This window comes from Papio anubis, chromosome 12, assembly GCF_008728515.1.
Source record: "Papio anubis isolate 15944 chromosome 12, Panubis1.0, whole genome shotgun sequence".
NCBI classification, from domain to species: domain Eukaryota; kingdom Metazoa; phylum Chordata; class Mammalia; order Primates; family Cercopithecidae; genus Papio; species Papio anubis.
This window is the reverse complement of record NC_044987.1, coordinates 107,351,732-107,375,488: the sequence shown is the minus strand read 5'-3', so window position 1 is coordinate 107,375,488 and position 23,757 is coordinate 107,351,732. Positions and strand designations below refer to the sequence as shown.

The 23,757-nt window shown below is 36.7% G+C and overlaps 1 protein-coding gene and 1 pseudogene across 1 annotated transcript in view; one reads left to right on the top strand and one right to left on the bottom strand.

The window, feature by feature from the left end:
• Positions 1-23,757, top strand: part of LOC101026984 (olfactory receptor 9G4) — a 209,144-nt gene that overhangs the window by 61,023 nt on the left and 124,364 nt on the right. The gene's annotated exons all lie outside the window — the stretch shown is intronic.
• Positions 452-19,447, bottom strand: LOC101000447 (annotated as a pseudogene).

Genomic DNA, 23,757 nt, shown 5'->3' with positions numbered 1-23,757 from the left:
ATAGTTTCAATAGCATTGGTATCATCTCTTCTTTTTACATCTAGCAGAATTTGACTGCAAATTTGTCTTGTCTGGGCCCCTTTTTGGATGGCACTTGGCTTTCACTTCAGAACTTGATATTGGTTCGTTCAGAGTTTCAGTTTCTTCCTGATTAAATCTTGGGAGGTTGTGTGTTCCGGGAATTTATCTATTTCCTCTAGATGTTCTAGTTTATTTGCATAGAAGTGTTCATAATAGTCTCTAAGGATCTTTTGTATTTCTGTGGGATTGGTTATAATGTCACCTTTGTCTTTTCTGGTTGTGATTACTTGGATCTTTCCTTTTTTTTTCCTTTGCGAATCTAGGTAGAAGCCTACCAATTTTATTGATTATTTGAAAAAAAACAAGTTTTGGTTTCATTGATTCTTTGTATGGATTTTTGGGTCTCAATTTCGTTCAGTTCTGTTCTGATTTTAGTTATTTTTTTTCTTCTGTTAGCTTTGAGATTGGTTGGGTTTTATTTTTCTAATTGCTCTAGGTGTGATGTTAGATGGTTAATTTGAGATTTTTCTACATGCTCCCTATTTTAGAAACATTAAGTTTTGGCAGATTAGCTGTGCTGGTTGCTTTGTTGTGTCGAGTTTTAACAACTGTGTCTAATTTAACAAAACTTTTTTCCTATCACTTTTAAAGCTTCTTTTACTTCCTTATTTCTCAAGCTATAGATTAAAGGATTCAACATGGGAATAACAGTGCCAGAAAATATAGAGGCTACTTTCATATTCTCCTGAGAATTATTAGACTGAGGCTGTAAGTACATGTAAGAGAGTGTCCCATAGAAAATGGTTACTACTGTCAGGTGTGAGGCACATGAGGAGAAGGATTTTTTTCCTCCTTGCAGTAGAAGACATTTTCAGGATGGTGACCATAATGTAGATGTAGGAAAAGATGATGACCAACCCAGTGAACATCAAGTTAAATCCCACAAAGACAACATCTAGAATGATGTTGATATCAATGTTGGACCATGAAAGGGCAAGAATTGGGGGACCATCACAGAAAAAGTGATTGATGTTATTGGACTTGCAGAAGGACAGAGAAAATGCAAAACTTGTACATACAGAGGCATTTATTGAGCCCGTAATATATGAACCAGCTACCAATTGGATGTAGACTGTTTGGGACATGATCATGGGATAGTGAAGCAATGTAACGATCCATTGCCATAATAGCCAGGAGATAACAGTCACTGGTTGCAAATGTTGCATAAACTAAGAATTGTATCACACAGCCCTAAAACGGTATCAAATTCTTTTCTTCTGTGAAGCTTTGGAGCATCTTGGGAGTGATAGCAGAAGTGTAACAGATATCAACAAAAGCCAAGTTTTGTAGGAAAAAAGTACATGGGTGTTTGAAGTCTGGAGTCAGTCTTGATGAGTAAGATAATTCCAACATTTCCTACCAGGTAGGTCACATAGATCAGAAGAAGTACAATGAAAAGGACATGCTGAAATTCCTGTTGGACACCAAATCCCAGAAGATGGAATTCAGTCACTTCAGTGCAACTTTACATCCCAGGGATGAAGCCTACTTGATCATGGTGGATAAGCTTTTTGATGTGCTGCTTGATTCAGTTTACCAGTATTTTATTGAGGATTTTTGCATTAACATTCATCAGGGCTATTGGCCTGAAGTTTTCTTTTGTTGTTGTATCTCTGCCAGGTTTTGATATCAGGATGATGCTGGCTTTATAAAATGAGTTATGGGGGAATCTCTCCTTTTCAATTGTTTGGAATAGTTGCAGTAGAAATGGTACCAGCTCCTCTTTGTACCTCTGGTAGAATTCAGTTGTAAATCTGTCTGGTCCTGGGCTTTTTGTGGTTGTTGTTGTTGGTAGGTTATTTATACCGCCTCAATTTCAGAACTTATTATTGGTCTATCAGGGATTCAATTTCTTCCTGGTTTAGTCTCAGGAGGGTGTTATGTGTCCAGGAATTTATCCATTTCTTCTAGATTTTCTAGTTTATGTGCATAGAGGTGTTTGTAGTATTCTCTGATGGTTGGTTGTATCTCTGTGGGGTCAGCAGGATATCCCCCTTATCATTTCTGAGGGTATCTATTTTATTCTTCACTCTTTTCTTCCTTATTAATCTAGCTAGTGGTCTATTTTATTAATTTTTTTTCAAAGAACCAGTTCCTGGATTCATTGATTTTTACAGGGTTTTTAATGTCTCTATCTCCTTCAGTTCTGCTCTGATCTCGGTTATTTCTTGTCTTCTGCTAGCTTTGGGGTTTGTTTCCTTTTGGTTCTCTAGTTCTTTTAGTCATGATATTAGGTTGTACATTTGAGATCTTTCTAGCCTTTTGATGTGGTCATTTAGTGCTGTAAATCTCCCTCTTAACATCACCTTAGCTGCATCTCAGAGATTCTGGTACCTCATCTCTTCGTTCTCATTAGATTCAAAGAACTTCCTGATTTCTGCCTTAATTTCATTACTTACCCAGTAAATCAATAAATGTAATTTATCATATAAACAGAACTAAAGACAAAAACTGCATAATTATTTCAATAGATGCAGAAAAGGCCTTCAATAATCAACATCTCTTCATGTTAAAATTCTCAATAAACTATGTATTGAGGGAGCATACCTCAAAATAATAAAGTCATATGTGACAAACCTACAGCCAATATTATACTGAATGGGCAAAAGCTGGAAATGTTCTTGAAAACTGGCACAAGACAAGGATGCCCTGTCTCACCACTCCTATTCAATATAGTATTGGAAGCTCTGGCCAGGGCAATCAGTCAAGAAAAAAATAAAGCGTATTCAAATAGGAAGAGAGGAAGTCAAATTGTCTTTGTTTGCAGATGACATATTTCTATATCTAAAAAACCCCATCGTCTCAGGCCAAAAGCTTCTTATTCTGATAAGCAACTTCAGCAAAGTCTCAGGATACAAAATCAATGTGCGAAAGTCACAAGCATTCCTATACACCAACAACAGGCAAGCAGAGAGCCAAATCATGAATGAAGTCCCATTCACAATTGCTACAAAGATAACAAAATACCTAGGAACACAGGTAATAAAGGAAATCAAGGAACTCTTCAAGGAGAACTAGAAACCACTGCTCAAGGAAATCAGAGAGGACACAAACGAATGGAAGAACATTCTATGCTCATGGGTAGGAAGAATCAATATTATGAAAATGGTCATACTGCCCAATTTATACATTCAATGCTATTACCATTACACTCCCATTGAAATTCTTCACAGAATTAGAAGAAACTATTTTAAAATTCATATGGAACAACAACAAAAAAAGTGCCAGAATAGCCAAGACAATGCTAAGCAAACAGAACAAAGCTGGAGGCATCACCCTACTTGACTTTAATCTGTACTACCAGGCTCTAGTAACCCAAGTAACCCAAACATCACGGTATTAGTTAAAAAAAAAAAAAAAAAAAAAAAGCAGGCACATAAATCAATGGAACAAAATAGAGAACTCAGAAATAAGACTGCACACCTACAACCGTCTGATCTTTGACAAACCTGACAAAAGCAATGGGGAAAGAATTCCTTATTTAATAAATGGTGGTGGGAGGACTGGCTAGCCATATGCAGAAAATGGAAACTGGACCCCTTCCTTACACCCTATACGAAAATAAACTCAAGATGGATTAAAGACTTAAATGTAAAACCCCAAACTACAAAAACTCTAGAAGAAAATCTAGGCAGTACCATTCAAGAGATAAGCATGGGCAAATATTTCATGAAGAAAACACCAAAAGCAATTTTGACAAAAGCAAAAATTGACAAATGGAATCCAGTTCAACTAAAGAGCTTTAGGACAGCAAAAGAAACTATCATCAGAGTGAAGGGACAATAGAAAGAATTGGGGAAAAGTTTTGCGGTCTGTCCATCTGACAAAGATCTAATATCCAGTCTACAAGGAACTTAAAATTACAAGCAAAAAACAAACAACCCCATTAAAAAGTGGGCAAAGGATGTGAACAGATACTTCTCAAAAAAAGACATACATGAGGCCAATAAACATATGAAAAAAAAGCTCAATATCGCTGATAACTAACAAAATGCAAATAAAAACCACATTGAGATAGCATCTTATGCCAATCAGAGTGGCAATTATTAAAAAGTCAGAAAACAACAGACGTTGGTGAGGTTGCAGAGATAAAGGAATTCTTTTATACTGTTGGTGGGAGTGTAAATTAATTCAACTATTGTGGAAGTTAGTGTGATGATCACTCAAAGACCTAGACACAGAAATACCATTTGACCCAGCAATCTCATTACTGGATATATACCCAGAGGAATATAAATCATTCTATTATAAAGATACATGCACACATATATTCATTGCAGTACTATTCACATAGCAAAGACATGGAATCAACCCAAATGCCTATTAATGATAGACTGGATAAAAAAAAATTACACCCAGTGAAATACTGGTGGACAAGGAACAAGATTATGTCCTTTGCAGAAACATGGATGGAGTTGGAAGCCATTATCTTCAGGAAAACTAACACAGGAACAGAAAACCGAACACCACATGTTCTCACTTATAAGTGAGAGGTGAATAATGAGAAAACATGAACACATTTCAGGGAACAATACAGATTGGGGCCTGTTGTTTGGTGTGGGTGTAGGGAGAGCATCAGGAAGACTAGCTAATGGATGTTGAGCTTAATAGCAAGGTGATGGGATGATCTGTGCAGGAAACTACCAATGCACACATTTACCTATGTTAACAAACCTGCACATCGTGAACATGTACCCCTGAACTTAAAATAAAAATTAAAAGGAAAATAAAGAATCCCTCCCGTCCAAAAAAATATGTAGATTGTGGACTCTTTGAAAAATCACACTCTTTCTCACTCCTACTGTCTCTTGCTTCCATTGTCTATATTTATTCATGGATAATTGCCAGAAAGTGTACACAGCAAATTCAAGTACAGTTATTCATGGATGTGGGATTAGGTGAAAAAGAACATTATTTTCCAAATTTATAAACTTCTGAACTTCTACTTTCACTTTTACAATGGGAATTTATGACCATTATTTTTCTAAAAATGAAGAAAACGATGTATGTTTTATGTGGTCATTGATATGCTACAGTTGCCTGCCATTTTTAAAATTAACTGTTCTTTTTCTTTCTTGTTTCTCTCTTTTTTTTTCCTGCATTTCTGTGGGTCACTTAAACTTTTTCTTATAATTCCATTTTGGTGCATCTATAGTGATATTTTTGTGTGGTGTTTTTATTAGATATCTTTGTATAGCATTTTTAGTGGCTTCTCTAGGTGTTGCATTATATGGGCATACCATGTTTTATTGTGCTTTACATGTATTGTTGTGTTTTTTAAATAAATTAAAGGTTTGTGGCAATCCTGCATTAAGCAAGTCTATTAGCACCATTTTCCAGCAGCATGCACCCATTTAGTGTTGTTGTGTCAGCATTTTTAGCAATAAAGTATTTTTTAGTTAAGCCATATACTTTTTTTAGACATAATGCTATTGCACATTTAATAGACTACAATATAGTGTAAACTTTTATATGCACTGGGAAACCAAAAATTTGTATGACTTGCTTTATTGTGATAGTCACCTAATTGAGGTGGTCTGGAACTGAACCCATAATATCTCTGAGGTATGCCTGTAAATCATAATTGCGGTCCATTTTATCAGTTTGAGTGAAGTGTGGAAACCTTACGTCCTTTTTAACATCTTTACCCTTTCACACTTATAATTGTCTTAAATAATTCTTCTGCATACACTGAGTACCACATTAGATAGTGTTATCATTTTTGCTTCAACTCTCAAACATAATTTAAAAAACTCAAAAGAGAAGAAAAATTTGTTGTAGTTTACTCTTTAAACCTTTCTTACCTTCTGATGTTTCATGTCTCTTTCATTTAATAACAAATAAAAGAAAGAGTATGGCAAAATGGAAAGAAAATTGACGCAATTATATTCTGTGTACAAAAAAACTCACCTCAAATATAGTAACACATGTAGCTTTGAAATAAAAAGAAGGAAAGAATATATCATGCAAACACAAATTAAGAGAATGAAAGTATGGCTATATAAATGTTAGACAAAGTATATTTCACAGCAAAAAATATTACCAGGACAAAGACAGACATTACTTAATAAAAATGTTAATCCATCATGAAGAAATAGCAATCCTAAATGTGTAGGCACCAAACAAGTGGGCTACAACATATATAAAGGAAAAAATAATTAACTGAATTGAGGTAAAGACAAATGTACAATTATAGTTGAAGAATTTAATATTTCTTTCTCAGCAATTTATAGAACAACTAGACAGAAAATCAGCAAGGATGTAGAACCCAGCACCCACCATCAACCAACAGGATGCCATTGAAAAAAAAAATTACCTTTAAAAAATTAGTTATAGAACAGTCCACTTCACATGAGTAGAATACGTTTTTTCCAGCACTTGCGGAATGTATGTCAAGAGAGATTGTATATAATCTATATAATTTTAGAAGAATGGAATTCACAGTGTGTGTTCCTGACTACAAAGAAATTGAAGGAGATATAAACCACAGAAATGTAACAGGAAATTCTCCAGGCATTTGGAAACAGAATAACACATTTATAAACAATCTTTGGGTCAAAGAGGCAGTCATAAGGGAAATACAAAATATTGAACTTAATAAAAATACAGTACTTAAAATTTATGGGGTACGGTTAAGTCAATGTTTAGTGGACAACATAGAATACTAGATGCTTATATTTAAAAAAAGAAAAAGGCTAAAATCAATAATCTAAGCCTCTACTTCAAAAATGTAGAAAAAGAAGAACAAAACAAATCCAAAGCAAGCGGAAGAAGGAGAATAGTAAGGCTAAGATCAGAATTCAATGAATTAGACACAGAAAAGCAATGGAAAGAAAACTGTGAGACGAGAGAGAGGCTCGTTTTAAAGACAATAAAACTGACAAACCTCCAGAAAGTTTACATCATTATACCTGATGTAAATGACAAGCTGATGGGTGCTGACGAGTTGATGGGTGCAGCACGCCAACGTGGCACAAGTATACATATGTAACAAACCTGCACGTTATGCACATGTACCCTAGAACTTAAAGTATATATATATATATATAAAAAAAAAGATAAAAGAGAAAAGATGCAAATTATGAAGTCCAGAAAAACAGGGATATCACTACAGACCCTGCAGACACAAAAAGAGAATAAGAGAATACTACAAACATCTATACACATATTAATTTGACAACTGAAATGACATAAATAAATTGAAAAGTATAAGCTAACCCATATGAAATTGATAATTTGAGTAACCCTACAGCCATGAAGAAAATTGAATTTATAACGTAAAAACTTCCTTTTAACAATATCACAGCATAATTCACTAAATGTTTAAAAAAGAATTAACTTCAGTTCTATACAATTTCTTTCAGAAAACAGATGTGGAAAGAACACTTCTTAACTTATTCTGTGAATCCAGTATTACCCTGTTAGCAAAAGCAGGCAAAGTGGCACACACAAAAAACAAGACCATAGCCCAATATTTTTAATGAATATAGATGCAAAAATCTTTAACAAAATATTAGCAAATAGAATTCAGTGATATGTAAAAAATTATACACAGTGACCAAGTTGGGTATATTACAGGTCCAAAGGAGAAAAATCACAGGTTCATATAAATAGATGAACATTATGAATTTGATGAAATTCAACATCTACTCATGATTTAAAAAATTCAGAACACTAGGAAAATAGGGCAACTTCCTCAACTTGATGAATAATATCTACAGAAAAACCTATAGCTAACTTCCTACTTTATAATAGTTGCTAACTGAATGCTTGCCCCTAAAACTGGGAACAGATGGGAGAGAATATTCACTTTCCCCAGTGCTGTTCAACATAGTTGGGGAAGTTCTACTCAGTGAAGGAAGAATAGGCATAAAAGTCATACAGATCAGAAAGGAAGAAATAAAACTGTCATTTGTAGATGACATGATGGTATATGTAGAATATTCCAATAATATACCAAAAACTTCTAGAAGTAACAAGTGAGTTCAGAAAAGTTACAGAATACAAGATAGTTATAAAAAAGCAATAGTATTTCCATATTAGCATTAAACATGTGGGAACTGGAATAAACACAGTACCACTGATAATGTTCAAAAAATGAAATACTTAAGTATAAATCTAACAAAACCAATATAGTACTTGATGATGAACATTACAATGTGCTGGTGGAAGAAATCAAAGAAGATCTAAATAAAGATATATTGCATTTGGGAATTATAAGACTCAATATAGTGGTGTCTGTTCTCCCCATATTGATGTACAGGTTTAACAAAAGTGCAATCAATATCTGAGCATAGCTATTTTCAGTATGTGGAAAAGAATATTCTAAATTTATAGGGAAGAGCAAAGAAGTTAGAATAGCTGACAGAATTCTAAAAAAGAAGAAAAAAATGAGATGAATCACTTTACCTAACATTGAGAGTTTTTATATATCAACAGTAATTAACACTGTGGTTTTGGTGGAATGATAAATACAAAGATGGAACAAAATAGTGAACTGACAAGTAGATCCACACGAGTGCAGCCATTTGATTTTTGAGCAGGTTGAAAAACAATTCAATGGAGGAAGCCTTTTTTCAGTAAGTAGTGCTGAAACAACTGGATATTCATAGGCAAAAAAATGAACCCCAACCTAAACCCCATGCCTTATATAAAAATTAACTCAAAATGAATCATAGCTTTAAATGTAAAATATAAAACTTTAAAACTCTTAGACAGCAATCTAAGACAAAATCTTCAGGGCAAAATTTTTAGGATAGGTCTTGTGAAGAGTTCTTAGATATGACACCAAAAGAACAATCCCTCTCCCCCACAACAAAAACCTCAGTAATTGAATCTCATTAAAATTAAGCTTTTGCTCTGTTAAAGAGGATGAAAAAGCACACTACAGACTATCTGATAAAGGAAATGCATTTAGAGAATATATAAAGAACTCTCAAACTGAAAAAAAATCAAATTAGAAAACGAATGAACGACATGAGTGACATTTTACCAAAAAGTGCTATATGGACGGTAAATAAGCACATGAAAAGGTGTCCAACATCATTAGCCATTAGGGAAATGCAAAGTAAAAACAAAATGAGATATCACTACACTGCAAGTGAGGTATCACTGCAGAATGGCTAAAATGAAAAAGCAAAGACAATAGCAAATGCTGGCAAAGACATAGTAACTAGGTCTCTTATACATTGCTGGTGAAAATGGTGGTCATTCTGGAAAATAGTTTGGCAGTTGCATAGATAGCTAGACATACACTTACTATACAACCCAGTCCTTGGACTTGTGGGCAATTATATTTGCATAAAACTTATATTCACACAAAATCCTGTACAAAATTTTTTATAACATTTATATTGGTAGTAGCCAAAAACTGTCAACAATCAAATGCCCTGTGATAAGCGAATGGTTTAACATATCGTGGCACATCCATACTATGGAATATTACTCAAAATAAAAGAGGAATAAACTATTGATATATGCAGAAACTTGGATGAATCTCAAGGGCATTATTGTGAGTGTAAAGTCAACATCAAAAGATCATATACTATGTAATTCGAGTTACAAATATTATCAAAATGACAAAATTATAGAAATACAGAACAGATTGGTGATTTCTAGAGGTTGGGGTGGTTAGTGGAGGGATGTGGTATGACCAGAAGGGGTAGCACAAAGAAGACATGTAGAATCTGAGATCTGTGATCAAACAAGTCTGTATCTAAACTGCAGTGGTAGCTACACAAATCTACACATATATGAAATGGCATAGAGCTATACATACAATTGTCTCAGCATCAAAATCCTGTTTTGATGTCATATTATAATTATGTAAGATTGAACCATTGAGGGAAAAGTGAGTGAAGGATATATGAGACTTCTCCCTATTATCTTTGAAACTTCCTGTGAATCTATATTTCCTAATAAAAAGTTTAAAAATGAAGGCCAAAAAATAGGGTCTGTTGTGCAGTGATGTGAGGTTTAAGTGAGGAAATTTATGTAAATTCCCAACACGGGGCTGGGAATGGAAGGTATGCCCAGCAAATGACTTTAAAAACAATGCAAATAATACGTTAAAGGCATATTGTATTGATTGCTTCATTGATCAGTCGATTGACGGATTCATTCAATTGTTTGTTCATTCATATTCTTTCCCAGGTAATACTCAGCTGAATCAAACTACCAGGGATGAAATAATTCCTCCTGGTTTTGAGGTGAAACACGCTGGGGATGTGATTAACCTTTTGCTCCAAAATTTCCACCATGCACCGGCATGATACATGGCAGACTTTGAACAAAATGCTATTTGCTTTGTTTTACTTACGTTGAGGTTGCCTACACATTCTCTTTTGGCAGCTGGCACTGATTGCTGACCAAGGTCTGTCTTTTCAGTTCGTCCTCATCAGCGAGAATATAGCCGGGGCATGAGAGATCAATACCCACGCCCTGGAGAACCTGAGGTTCCAGGGGCTCAGATGTAATTGGGAAAAACAATGTTTGCTAGTTATTTTCTGCTGAAGCAAAGTTAAGCTCTCCAGGGGGAACAAAATTCTTGTTTTAATGCCATCGGGGACTTTTTGCTTTCATTTTTGAGAACTGCCCTGCTACTGACAATTTATTTTTAACCTTCTTCCTCCCTTTTATTCTTCTCTTTCTTCATTCTTTTTTCTTTCTTCCTGCTTTTATGTCTTACCCTCACCTTCTCTTTTTTTGAGTGTGAGGGATAAGTAACAAACCATCTACATGGTAAAAAAACTCAGAAATATGAAAGTGTACGGAGTATAAACCATGTCCCCACCTATCCCTTGATTTCTGATCTACATTTTCCTTCCCTGGGGATCACCACTGTTACAAGCTCTTGTTATTCTTCCAGATATACAAGACTTGCCTTGCATTTGAAAACATATTTTGTTCATATACTTTACTCCACCTGCAACAAAGACAATGTATGTCTTATTCACACGTATTATTCACATTTTTGGGGGTGATTTATCTCCATCAGTATGAAGAGAGAAGCCTCACTCTTTTTATTGGTTATATTATATTTTATTGAACAGTTGCATTCATTACTCTGTTTAATTAGACTCTTTCCCCCACCCGTTGGTGACATTTAGGTTGTTTTCAATATTTTACTAATATAAACAACGTTACTGTAAATTATTGTGAATATATCTGTAGGTTTAAAAGGTATTTTGGAGAGAAAACTGAGTAAAGGGTATAATGATGATAACTTTTGATACTTATTGCTCAGCTACTCTCCAGAGGCTGTACCAATTTATACTACTTCTACCAAATCTAGTGACTATTTCTCTAAATTTTAATAGACAATTAGAAAACTTTTATTAAAATTTGTTATTTTTATAAGTGAAAAATAATATATTTTGTTTGCCCTTTTCTCATATGAAACAGGTTGATATCGTTTTATATTTCTCAGAATAATTTTTTTTATTTTATGTGAATTACCTGTTATATATGTTGCCATCTAAAAAAGTATTTTGTTTTAAAATTGGTATTTTCAGTTAAGTACCCTCCTTTACAAGAGTTGATATTTGGTTTATTTATATCTCAATATTAATTTTTTTACTTTACTTTTGCTGTGCAGAAAAGTTTGATTTTTATGTGGACAAACACACACACACACACACACACACACACACACATAAAAATGTATGTATTTACACTGATATGGTTTGGCTGTATGTACCCACCCAAATTTCAACTCAAATTGTAGTCCCCTTGTGTCAAGTGAAGGACCTTGTGGGAGGTGATGGGATTATGGGCGAAGTTTCCCCCATGCTGTTCTCGTGGTAGTGGGTGATACGTTTGGCTTTGTCCCCACCCAAATATCATCTTGAATTCCCATGTCTTGGGGGAGGGACCTGGTGGGAGGTAATTGAATCATGGGGGCAGGTCTTTCCCATGCTGTTCTCGTGATAGTGAATGCATCTTATGAGAGCTGATGGTTGTAAAAATGGGAGTTTCCCTGGACAAGCTCTCTCTCTTTGCTTGCTGCCATCCATGTAAGACGTGACTTACTCCTACTTGCCTTCTGCCATGATTGTGAGGCCTCCCCAGCCACGTGGAACTTCAGGTCCATTAAACCTCTTTCTTTTAAAAATTGCCAAGTCTAGGGTATGTCTTTATCAGTGGTGTGAAAACAGACTAATACAGTGAGTGAGTTCTCTTGCAATCTGACGGTTTAAAAAAGTGTTTGGCAGTTTTCCCCTGCACTCTTCTCTCTTGCCTGCTGCCATGTAAGACATGCCTCACTTTCCCTTTGTTTTCTGCTATGATAGTAAGTTTCCTGAGGTCTCCCCAGCCATGAGAAGCTGTGAGTCAATTAAACCTCTTTACTTTATAAATTACCCAGTCTTGGGTAGTTTCTTGATAGCAGTGTGAAAATGGATTAATTCATACATACATTCACACACACATGCACACACACAAACACATATAATTTTTTAAAAATTTCAACTTTTATTTTAAATACAGGGGGTACATGTGCAGGTTTGTTACATGAATATATTGTACTCAAGTAGTGAGCATACAACCCAATAGGTAGTTTTTCAACCCATACCCTCTTCCCTTCCTGTCCCCTAATAGTCTCCAGAGTCTATTATTTCCACATTTATGTCCATATGTGCTCAATGTTTAGTTCCCACTTATAAATGAGAACATGCAGTATTTGGTTTTCTGTTCTAGCATTAATTCACTTAGGATTATGGCCTCCGGCTCCATCCATGGTGCTAAAAAAGACATAATTTCATTATTTTTAATGGCTGCATAGTATTCCATAGTTTATTTGTACCACGTTTTCTTTATTCAATTCACCACTGATGGGCATGAAGGTTGATTTCATGTCTTTGCTATTGAGAATAGCATGGTGATGAACATATGAGTGCATGTGTCTTTTTGGTATACACCAGTAGTGGGATTGCTGGGTCAAATGGTAGCTCTGTTTTATGTTGTTGGAAATCACCAGACTGCTTTCCACAGTGGCTGAACTAATTTACATTTCCAACAGTCTATAAGCATTTCCTTTTCTCCACAACCTGGCAAGCATCTGTTGTCTTTTGACTTTTTAATAGTAGCCATTCTAACTGGTTTGAGATTTTATCTCATTGTGGTTTTGATTTACATTTCTCTGATGATTAGTGATATTGAAAATTTTTATTCATGTTTGTGGGCTGCATATTTTTTTTTTCTTTTGAGAAGAGTCTGTTCATGTTCTTTGCCCAGTTTTTAATGGGGTTGTTTATTTTTTGCGTATAAATTTGTTTAAATTCCTTACAGATTGTTGATATAGACCTTTGTTGGATGTATTGTTTGTGAATATTTTCTCCCATCCTGTAGGTTGTCTGTTTACTCTATTGATAGTTTCTTTTGCTGTGAAGAAGATTTTTAATTAGGTCTCACTCGTCAGTTTTTGTTTTTATTTCAGTTGCTTTTGAAGACTTTGCCAAAATTTTTTTGCCAAGTCTGATGTTGAGAAAGGGTATTTTCTAGGTTTTCTTTAAGGATATTCATAGTTTGAGGTCTTACATTTAAATATTTAATCAATTTTGAGTAATTTTTGTATATGGTGAAATCAATCTTCTGTATTTGGCTAGCCAGTTATTCCAGTACCACTTATTGAATAGGAAGTTCTTTCTGCATTGGTTATTTTTGTTGGCCTTGCCAAAAAACAGATGGTTGTAGGTGGGCAGCTTTATTTCTGAGTTTTCTGTTCTGTTCCATTGATCTATGTATCTGTGATTGTGTCAAAACAGTACCATGCTGTTTTGGTTATTGTAGCCTTATAATATAGTTTGAAGTCAGATAGTGTAATACCTTCACCTTTGTTCTTTAAAGGCTGAGTACTATTTCAGAGAGAGAGAGAGAGAGAGAGAGAGAGAGTGTGTGTGTGTGTGTACTACCTTTTCATTATTCATTCATTGATGGACATTTAGGTTGTTTTAATATTGTGGCTATTGTGAATAATGTTGCAAAAATATGGGCATGAAGATATCTTCTGGATATCCTGATTTAAATTCCTTTGGATAATAACCAGAAGTAGTAACTTTCTGAGGAACCTCTATACTGTTTCCCATAATGTCTGTACCAAATTACATTGCCACCAACAGTATACAAGGGTTTCCTTTACTCCACATCCCTGTAACACTTATCTTTTGTGTTTTTAATAGCAGCCATACTAACAAGCATGAAGAAGTATCTCATTGTAGTTTGACTTGCATTTCCCTGATAAGTAGTCATGTTGAGCATGGTCCCACCTTCAAATTTATTAAGGGTTCCTGGTGAGACCTACTCAGAAGGAACCCCTGACCCTTCTAGTCTTCATCAGTAGTCATGAGAGGGATAACCTTTTCTTCTTTCTTCCATTCAGGACATTCTCTGTTAAGATGTCCTGGCTTTTCACAGTTGTAACATCCACTTTGTCTTAGGAGTTTTCCCTGAATTTCCCTTCTTTCTCTGTGTCAAAACCTTATCTCCTTTGAGGGAGATCTTGGTCTAACCTTTTCCTGACTACCTCTTCCACAGTGGAAACTATGATTTTGGCTTTTTGTTTCTGCTTCTTTTCTTTTCTTACGAAGACCTTCTCAGCTTCACTCAGTAATTCCTCAATCGGTTTCTCATTCCATTCATCAGTGTTTTTGTAATTTTTTTTATAATGTTAGGCCAGCTCTTAGTTACAAAGTTAATCTTCAAAAGGCCTTGCCCTACTAGGTCCTCTGGATCTGATCTGGAGTATTTTCTCATTTGATCTCTGAGCCTCTGTAGGAATGCAGAGGGAGTTACCTCTTTTTCTTGTTGAATCTTGAATGCCTTTGAGACATTTTGTGTGCCAGGAGTGGACTCTTTGATCCCTTTAATTATAGTTTCCTGAGGTCTTGCTTTTGGGCCCGGTCCCTGGGATCATTATTACCATTTGGGATCGACATTTGAAAATTTTTGTTCATCTGGCAAAACTTCTTGCCCGAGAGGGTGTTGCCTCTCTTAAATGGTCATGCCCCATCTCCTAATCATTCTGTTTTCTTCTCTTGTGAACAGGATATTCGTGACAGATATCATTTCATCCCAGGTGTAAAATCCAGGTCCTAGGAATTGGTCCAGCTGGTCTGCTAAAATGAGGGGATCTTCTAGGAGTGAATTCATTTCCTTCTTGAAATTCTTAACTTCAGTAGTTGTAAGAGGAGCATTTACAAAGCCAATCTCTCCCTGTCCCATGAGAACTTCCCTAAGAGGGAACATGCTCGATGCCTGTTGTGTGGAAGGAATAGGGAAGTTCACAATATTCCTCTTACACTGTTCTAATTATTTTCTTAAATTTGGATTAAGGATTTAAAGGAGGAGTTGGTTCGTCTTCCCCATGGTCTCCAGGTCTCTCTTTCTCTGACCCACCTGCTGCTCCTTGATCTTCCTGTCCCCTATGTTGTGAGATATATGGAGGGGGCAAGCATGATAGGGGGTCTAGGGCTTTTTGCTGGGCAAGGGCTTTTTACTAGGTTCTTTTTCTTCTTCTTTGAGGGGGAACATGGGGACTAATTCCTTGATTCAGCTAAGAGCATACCCTGCCTTTTCTTGTGAGGATGGGGTCTTATCATTCACATAGAGAATTAAAGCTTGGCACACCCAATGCTCATCTGAGCCAAATTTAGGCCACAACACCGAAGGCTTATGAATGGGGTCTTTGGGCCAGATAAAACAGGAATACTTTATCATCTTTTGCTTTTCCTTGTCCCTGGTTAGAGGGTTGTCTCTCCAAACCTGCAGCATTCTCCCCAAAGGACTATCCAGGAAAATGTCAAAGGGATTCTCTTTGGCTCCCTCTTTCCTTTGTCCTCTAGGCCTAGAATTTCTGTTTCCCATTTTTGGTCAGTCTCTGTGTCTGAACATTTCCTTGTGTACTCAACCCCCATTACTGGAGATTTTTTTGCACACCCCGAGAATCGCTTCATCCATCCCTGGCCATTTCCCTCGCGGGAGAATGGAACTCTGCACTCACTTCGTATCTAGGACACTTCTCAGTTACACACACTTGACCTCCAAAAATGCCCAACCACTAGGGCAGTCCATATAGTCCAATTTTCCTACCTTGGCTCATGAATGAGGTTTCCTGGTTGCTGTGGTGCCTACTTTTATCCCTGTGTCTCCTCTGCTGCCTTCTGAATAACAGTCTCTGGTTTGTCTATGGCCTCTGTGGGGAGCTGGGACATCTGGACAAAGCGGGCTGCCTAAATCAGGTGGGAGGCATCTCCCCTCTCAACTGGAGTCCCACTCCACACAGGCACAGAGATCCCAGATGAGCCCCCAAGTTTGTGAAACACATTCATCCATCCAAACCGAAGAATGGACTTGGAGACACAAACAACAGCAGAAACGAGTCTTTTAACGGTGGCCTTGGAAGATTGGGTGTCTGGTAGGCAGGCACACCTGGGGCAGTTCCAACAGGTAATTTATCTCCTAGCACACAAGTCCCTCCCCCAGTATGTCACTAGTTGAGTACTTTGGGGTTACAATCTTCCTGGACGTTGCCTAAGTTTCATTATCCCCCTTATTAGGTTATACCTTGGTCTCCTTCCCTACATAAGTTTCAGTTTCCCAATAATGAAACTTCTCTTTTCTGGGCTGACCCATCCTCTATATTCTGTTTGCTTATTGTGACTTTTTAGGTGCATGAACTGTGTGGTTTGTCACATCTGCAGGCTGGCTGCCAGTACTTAGATTTATCATACCTTGAAAATGGACCATTTGAAATGTTTTTTTCACAGATGTGTTTATTAGGACTTACATACAGGACACTCTCGGACAGCAGCAGGAGAGCTCTAGAGATCCATGCTTCTTTCCATCTCTAAACTGCTTTTAAGCTAATTTTTTTGGCTTTTTGTGTACTGTGTGCATGCAATGAGACTGCTTTTCTAGGTAGGTTCTCAGATACTCTCTGGGATGTTTAGATTTTCAGGGACACCTGCTCCTTCACTGGGCACCATGGCCTTAGCTCACCACCCAGCCTTCAGGGTTCAGGAAGTAGGCATATATATACCCTTAAGTAACCTCATGGGGGATGTGTAACGCCATAGTCCTCAGAGATGTGTTACTCTCTTGCCATTAACTGTGGCAATATGCATGGAGTACTGTTAACCCAGGAAGCTCACCTGAAACTTTGGTGTCCAGAGTTTTTATTGGGACTTGATTATTTACTGACCACATGACTGATCTTTAAGATTCAAGGTACTCTTGGGGGTTCAGAATAATACCTCAGTCTCCAGTGCCTCTGGAGGTTTAAATCCAGAATATCCTAAAGACCCCATCACAAATCACATTGTTAGACTGTCCAGTGGCCAAAGCCTCCAAGCAAATAAAGACATTCTTATTAGGCAGTACATTCCAGTGATTTAGAGATTGTCTCCCAGTAGCTGAGGGCAAAGGTGAGATTTGTCTTTAGGCAAGCTTCATTCTTCACTACATTTTCTCCCGCAGTACGTAACCTTTACTCACAGCCATATCTCAGGAATGCAAACTAAGACAAGTGCCACCATAGCTACAGTGGAAGCTTAGACATAAGGTCTTTATTTATGCGGCTGCATCACCTTCCACACAAAATAATAGTCCTTTCAGGAAGAAATAAAGGAGAATGAGTAGTGGATAGACAATCAATTATATTTTACTACAACAATGGAATACACATACGGAATAATAAATAAATTCTTTGTCTTTCAGCTTGTGTAGTATTCTCTTCCCCATATTATTTCTGTCCAAAAATACTCTCTGTATGATGCCATATTTCTCCCATCAGAGTCTAGACTAATATTTAAAAAAAATAAAGTTAGCTGAGGCTAGGCACAGTGGCTCATGCCTGTAATCCCAGCATTTTGGGAGGCCAAGGCGGGTGGATCTCCTGAGGTCAGGAGTTCGAGACCAGCCTGGCCAACATGGTGAAACCCTGTCTCTACTGAAAATACAAAAATTAGCCAGATGCGGTGGTGCGTGCCTGTAATCCCAGCTACCTGGGAGGCTGAGGCTGAAGAATTGCTTGAACCTGTGAGGCAGAGGTTGCAGTAAGCCGAGATCGCACCATTGCACTCCAGCCTAGGTGACAGGGCAAGACTCCGTCTCAAAAAAATAAAATACAATGAATAAAATAAAATAAATAAATAAAGTTAGCAATCTTTGCTAATCACTGACTTCAAGTTTTGGTTGGAGATTTGAACTTCTGTTGTAATGTTTTGGAGACAGTTACTGGACCCAGGAAGTCCTTATAGAACATGGACTGCTGTAATGGAATGTAGCTAGTAAGTTTTGTCATTAGTAGATACATTCGAATTTTCTATGTGTAGTCCTTGTTCATGAATTAAACAGCTATTTTAATTACCACCTAATACATTTCTGACACTTAACAGATGCTGGGAATACAATAACTAGCAGAAAAGTCATCCTTCTCTTAACAGAGATTTCATTTGAGTGTTTTTCATTTACACAGCTATGGTAGAATGAATTATATCCTGATCTGGGTGTCAGTTGAAAAACAATTTACTCTGAGCAGAAATCTACCATGGTATGGTAGATTATAAAAATGACCACAGATTGTTTTCTTTTTTTTTTTTTTTTTTTTTTATTGCATTCACAGCATTAGGATGCGACGTACAACCTGCGTACCAAAGCTTTTCTGCAAACAATTTCTCTTCTTGACTCAAAGGTTTCATGACCTCCCTTTGAATTCCCGTTGAGCTTCTGTAGTTTAAAGTATTCATCTGAACAAAACGAATAGTATGTCTTTTGTAAATAAATGATCACTGGCTAGGCTTTTAGGTCCACCTATTGCTAGATTATCTTTATCGAAGATAGAAATAGAAAATAATTGCAAAAAGGAGTTAGATGCAGTATAAAGAGGGTAGCTAACGATAGAAATAAGTGTTTTTTTAAGTGCCATAAAATGTAACAAATATGGGAATATAGGGTAGAAAAAATAGCCTGAGTCGTAAGAGGCTTTTTAAGGCAATGCATTTATTTATTTTACGTTCATATTTTTGCAATAATTTGGACAGAATTTATAAAGGGCCTAATATGTATTGTTTTTGTCACTATCTTGTGACATATTGTGGCTTTGTTTGTTTTTCTTAATTGGGAGGTTTAAAATAGGCCATGTTGAGGTAGTCAAGCTCAACTCATTTGAAGCCTGGAGTTTGAATTTTGTTTTGGACAGCATATTTATCTTCTGTGAATAAGCTTTTTTCTTACTTTGTAAATAAGCTATTTCTTTCTTTGTAAATAAGCCTTTCAACTACCACCCACCTCCATTTGGTCGCAGGCTGGGGTGAGGGTCAGGGCCTCTTGGCAAAAGGAGTAGGTTGGCAGGAATTGGAGGATTTAGCATAGTGGCTATTTACTGGCTAACATGATAGTGTCTTATATTTTAATATAAAGATAAATACTATCTTTATATTTTAGTAAATATATTATCCTTATGTATTTAGTAAAATATTAGTAATATTTTAACAACTGATGCAGGTTAACTGGCTGAATATTATCTGTGCCTGTAGGATTAGTAGGAAAATCTGGACATGTGCTTTATCAGTGGTATAGACCAGAACTTTCCAACCCACATGCTGGGACATCTCAATTTGCTGAAATATTGATCCCCTCCTCTCTCAGTTTAGTCAGGTAGGGACTGGGCCAGCCATAGTTTCCAGGTGGCCATTAGGGAGAATGAGGATCCTATTCCACTTACCCTTCATGTTTCACATAAACTTTACAATTTTATGTTTGTGGTATTTCAGAAAACTGGGTTTTCGCAGTATGCAAATATAAGATCTCTCTCTTGTGTTTTTTAAAACGATGAGAAGCTTTCAAACATTAGCAAAATAATCCTTTTAGGATACAGTGGCAACATATCCACTATACATTCGTCAGCCTGGATGTTTAGTTTCTTTTCGGTATGAACCCAACTCAGTTTTTTCAAACTGAACAAAGTTGGTCAAACATGAAATTAAATGGGCTTGCATCTGTAATGCCTTCTCTCAGGGTATGTCTTTGTTTATTAGCCATACCTCTAAACCACCTCCTCTCCCACCTTCTGCATCATACACTGTCTTATGCTTCCTGCTAGGTCTCGGCTAATCCTTTTTTATCACTACTGATCCCACTTTCTTATCTCTCTTCTGCAGTGAAAACAGCTTTAAGATTCTCTGTCAAATCAAGTCGCCTTCTCTGCTATTTTCCTCAGTGAACTCTCTGGGGAGTATGCTCAAGTTGGTATCTTTTGTCCTTATTTTTCTTTTAAGATCCAGAAGGACATTTTCTCCAATTGTCTGCTATGTGTCTTCATTTAGGTTTTCTTTTCATACCACAGACTCAAGATGCTTAAAAGCAGCCCTTCGCTTTTGCTTCACCTTCTACTTTTCTTCATCCTCTACTTTGCTGCCACCTACAATTCAAACTTTGGGGTGTCTTTGGGTTCCCCTGAATGTTTAATTCCTTACCGTGTTCTATGGATTCAGTATCCACAATGTGTCTCTATGTATTCCCTTACGTTGCATATTTTTACCATCAGCCAAGCTCATTATCTCTCACTCAGGTTTCGCAATAGCAACTTCATTGATCTTCCCACCTTCACGCTATTCACTCTTCCAGTCTTTCCTTTGTGTGGTTTTAAGTTAGGTTTTCTCAGAGCTTAATTCCAATTAAACTATGCCCTGGCTCACAGGCCTTTGTACTTGCCTCTCATGATCTTGCCCATCAGGATCTCATGGCAGGTTTCTTTGTATTCTTCTCTATGGAACCTTCTGGTCTACCAAGCCAAGCACAAATTTTCAGCTAGAATTTTAGGGTTTTTTTTCCCCCAATATGAGCTCAATTCAATTCTAGGCTTATCTATCATTGCTCTAATTAACTAACAAACTAATTATTACTAAAATATTCATTGAACACCCACTCTATGTCTCTATGCCAAACAATGGACCCCAGTTCATTGTTAGGGTAAAATGCTAAGGATTTTATAGTTAGGGGTACATTGCTAGGGATAAAATGGTGAATAACAGTATACAGAGTCACTGTTCTCGTGGAGTTTTCAGTCTCGTGAGTGGCACAGGCAGAGATCATTTGTATCAGTGAGGTGCACAGGGCATGAGAGCTTATAAAGGGAATATTAATTGGTAATTTAAATCTGGGATGAGTGTCCAGAGAAAACAATGCTTGTATAAGTAATAGAAGATTATTTCAAATGCTGTCAAAAAGCCAAGGCCAACCATACTTATGGAGGAATGAAATTTAAGTAATAGTGAGGAAACCACCTTGCAAACGGTTCTACAGTCACGCAGGCCTCCTACTCTGCTGTCTGAACAGAAATTTGTTCCTGCCTCAGGGCCTTTGCACTCGCCTTTGATGATTCTGCTTCTCAGGATGTCATGGCAGTCTCCTTCAATATTCTCAGATTCCCCTCTCCCTGACCTCCAGAACTAATCTAGTCCCCTGCTTATCATTCTCTCTCACATCATCCTATTTATTTTCTTCAAATGTAATCATCTTGGTTTTTCTTCCATTTACTTGCTTATTGACTGCCTTCTGCACTAGACTATAAACTCCTAGAGGTGTGGCTTCTGACTCTTCATTCATATCACCTAGGTCAATGTGTGATATATGGTAAGTGCTCAATTAATGTTACAAATGAAAGAGAATAATAAAGATATATATGAAGGATCATGAAGATATCTATATATATCTCTCATATATATCTCTGTTATACCTCTCTCTATATTTTTATATATAGACATCTATTTATCTACTTATCTATCTCTCTAGATAGCTACATAGATATTTCTCTCTAGATATCTCTCTGATATGAGAGGTAAGTAGATATATATGAGAATATAGGTATCTACATGTATCTATATATGATATCTCTCTATATATGAGAAGGTTTAATCTGTGGGGAGTTAATAATTGATTTTTCAGAAATGATAACTACATTATGTTTTCTTAGAGATGTGACTGCTACACAATTTTTACCAATTTGTTTTTCAACTTTTATTTTAGATTCTGGGGTACATGTACAGGTTTGTTATAAAGGTATATTGCGTGATGCTGTGGTTGTTGGGTGGATTATTCTGTAGATGTCTATGAGGTCTGGTTGGTCAAGTGTCAAGTCTAAGTCTAGAATTTCCTTGTTAGTTTTCTGAATTTGTACCAATTCTTTATTGAAGAGGAAAAAGATACTTTGTTGTCTAAATTATTTGACGTTTAGTTTTAAAAGCACTCTCAGGAAATTTACTTGAAGTACATACAAAATAAAATGGATTAATGGATATATTGAGAGATGAATAGATGAATAGACATGGGATGGAGGAAATTTAATGAAATAGTAATGTTGAAATCAAGTGATGGCCATATAGATATTCACTATAAAATTATTTCAACATTGCTGTATTTTCAAACTTTCTTTTTCTTTTTCTTTTTTTTTTTTGAGACGGAGTCTTTGCTCTGTCACCCAGGCTGGAGTACAGTGGCACGATCTTGGCTCACTACAAGCTCTGCCTCCTGGGTTCACACCATTCTTCTGCCAAAGCCTCCTGAGTAGCTGGGACTACAGGCGCCCGCTACCACGCCCGGCTATTTTTTTTTGTATTTTTAGTAGAGATGGGGTTTCACCGTGTTAGCCAGGATGGTCTCGATCTCCTGACCTTGTGATCCGCCCATCTCAGCCTCCCAAAGTGCTGGGATTACAAGCGTGAGCCACCGCGCCCGGCCTCAAACTTTCATAAACAGTTCTGGGAAAGAAAACATAACCGAGTATATCTCTACCTTCAATAGAGCTCGAGTTTAATTTCCTATGCATTGTGCACTTTTAGGATTGTACCAGAAGTGTCTCTGACTAGCAAGAAAGCAGACAAGATCATCCTTTATTTACACCGACTAGGCAACAAATATTATATTATACACCATTGGTAAGATTGCCAACAATAAGAATTGTGCACTCACATGGTTAATCAGAAGTTTGGATAACCAGAATCTCGGCTTTCTACTACCTGCCCCACAGCCTCTGAGATCTGCAGGCGGGTACCAGGGGATTAATTACAGTCAAAGGTACAAGATGACTCATGGATGTTACTTGTTGCAACAGGAGAAATCATTTTTTCATTTGTGACTCATACGCCTCTCATAAGCCTCTGGGGAAAGGTACTCTGTCATTGTTAAAATGATTCAGTGTCTTTCCATCCCGTAGGTCTCGGTGACTCTGTGGCCTTTCATGCTTTTTGTGGATTTAGGATGGGAAGAACTCTCATTATAGAACATCAGTAACTATAATGTGAATGGGTGTTGCCAGCTTATAAAACCATTCCATTTGTCTTACTTCACGTAATTGTCACAATCATCCTATGATGCACACACGCCAGGAAATATTGTGCATCACACCTATACAAATGTGGGGATTGAGGTACAGAGCGTGTAAGTGACATGGCCAAGTTCACTGTAGGATACTAAGTTAATAAACTGAAATTAGAGTCTAGACTTCTGACTTCGAATCCAGGCACTCTTACTTGATGTCCAACTAAAAATGCCGGCAAATTCTCAGTACCTAATTCTGTCAAGAAGAGTAAAGTTTTAGAGAAAACAGGATCAGGGAAAGTCATATGAAGATAGCTGTAAAGAAGATGAATTTTTCCTGGCTTGAATTTATGCCACTTCCTT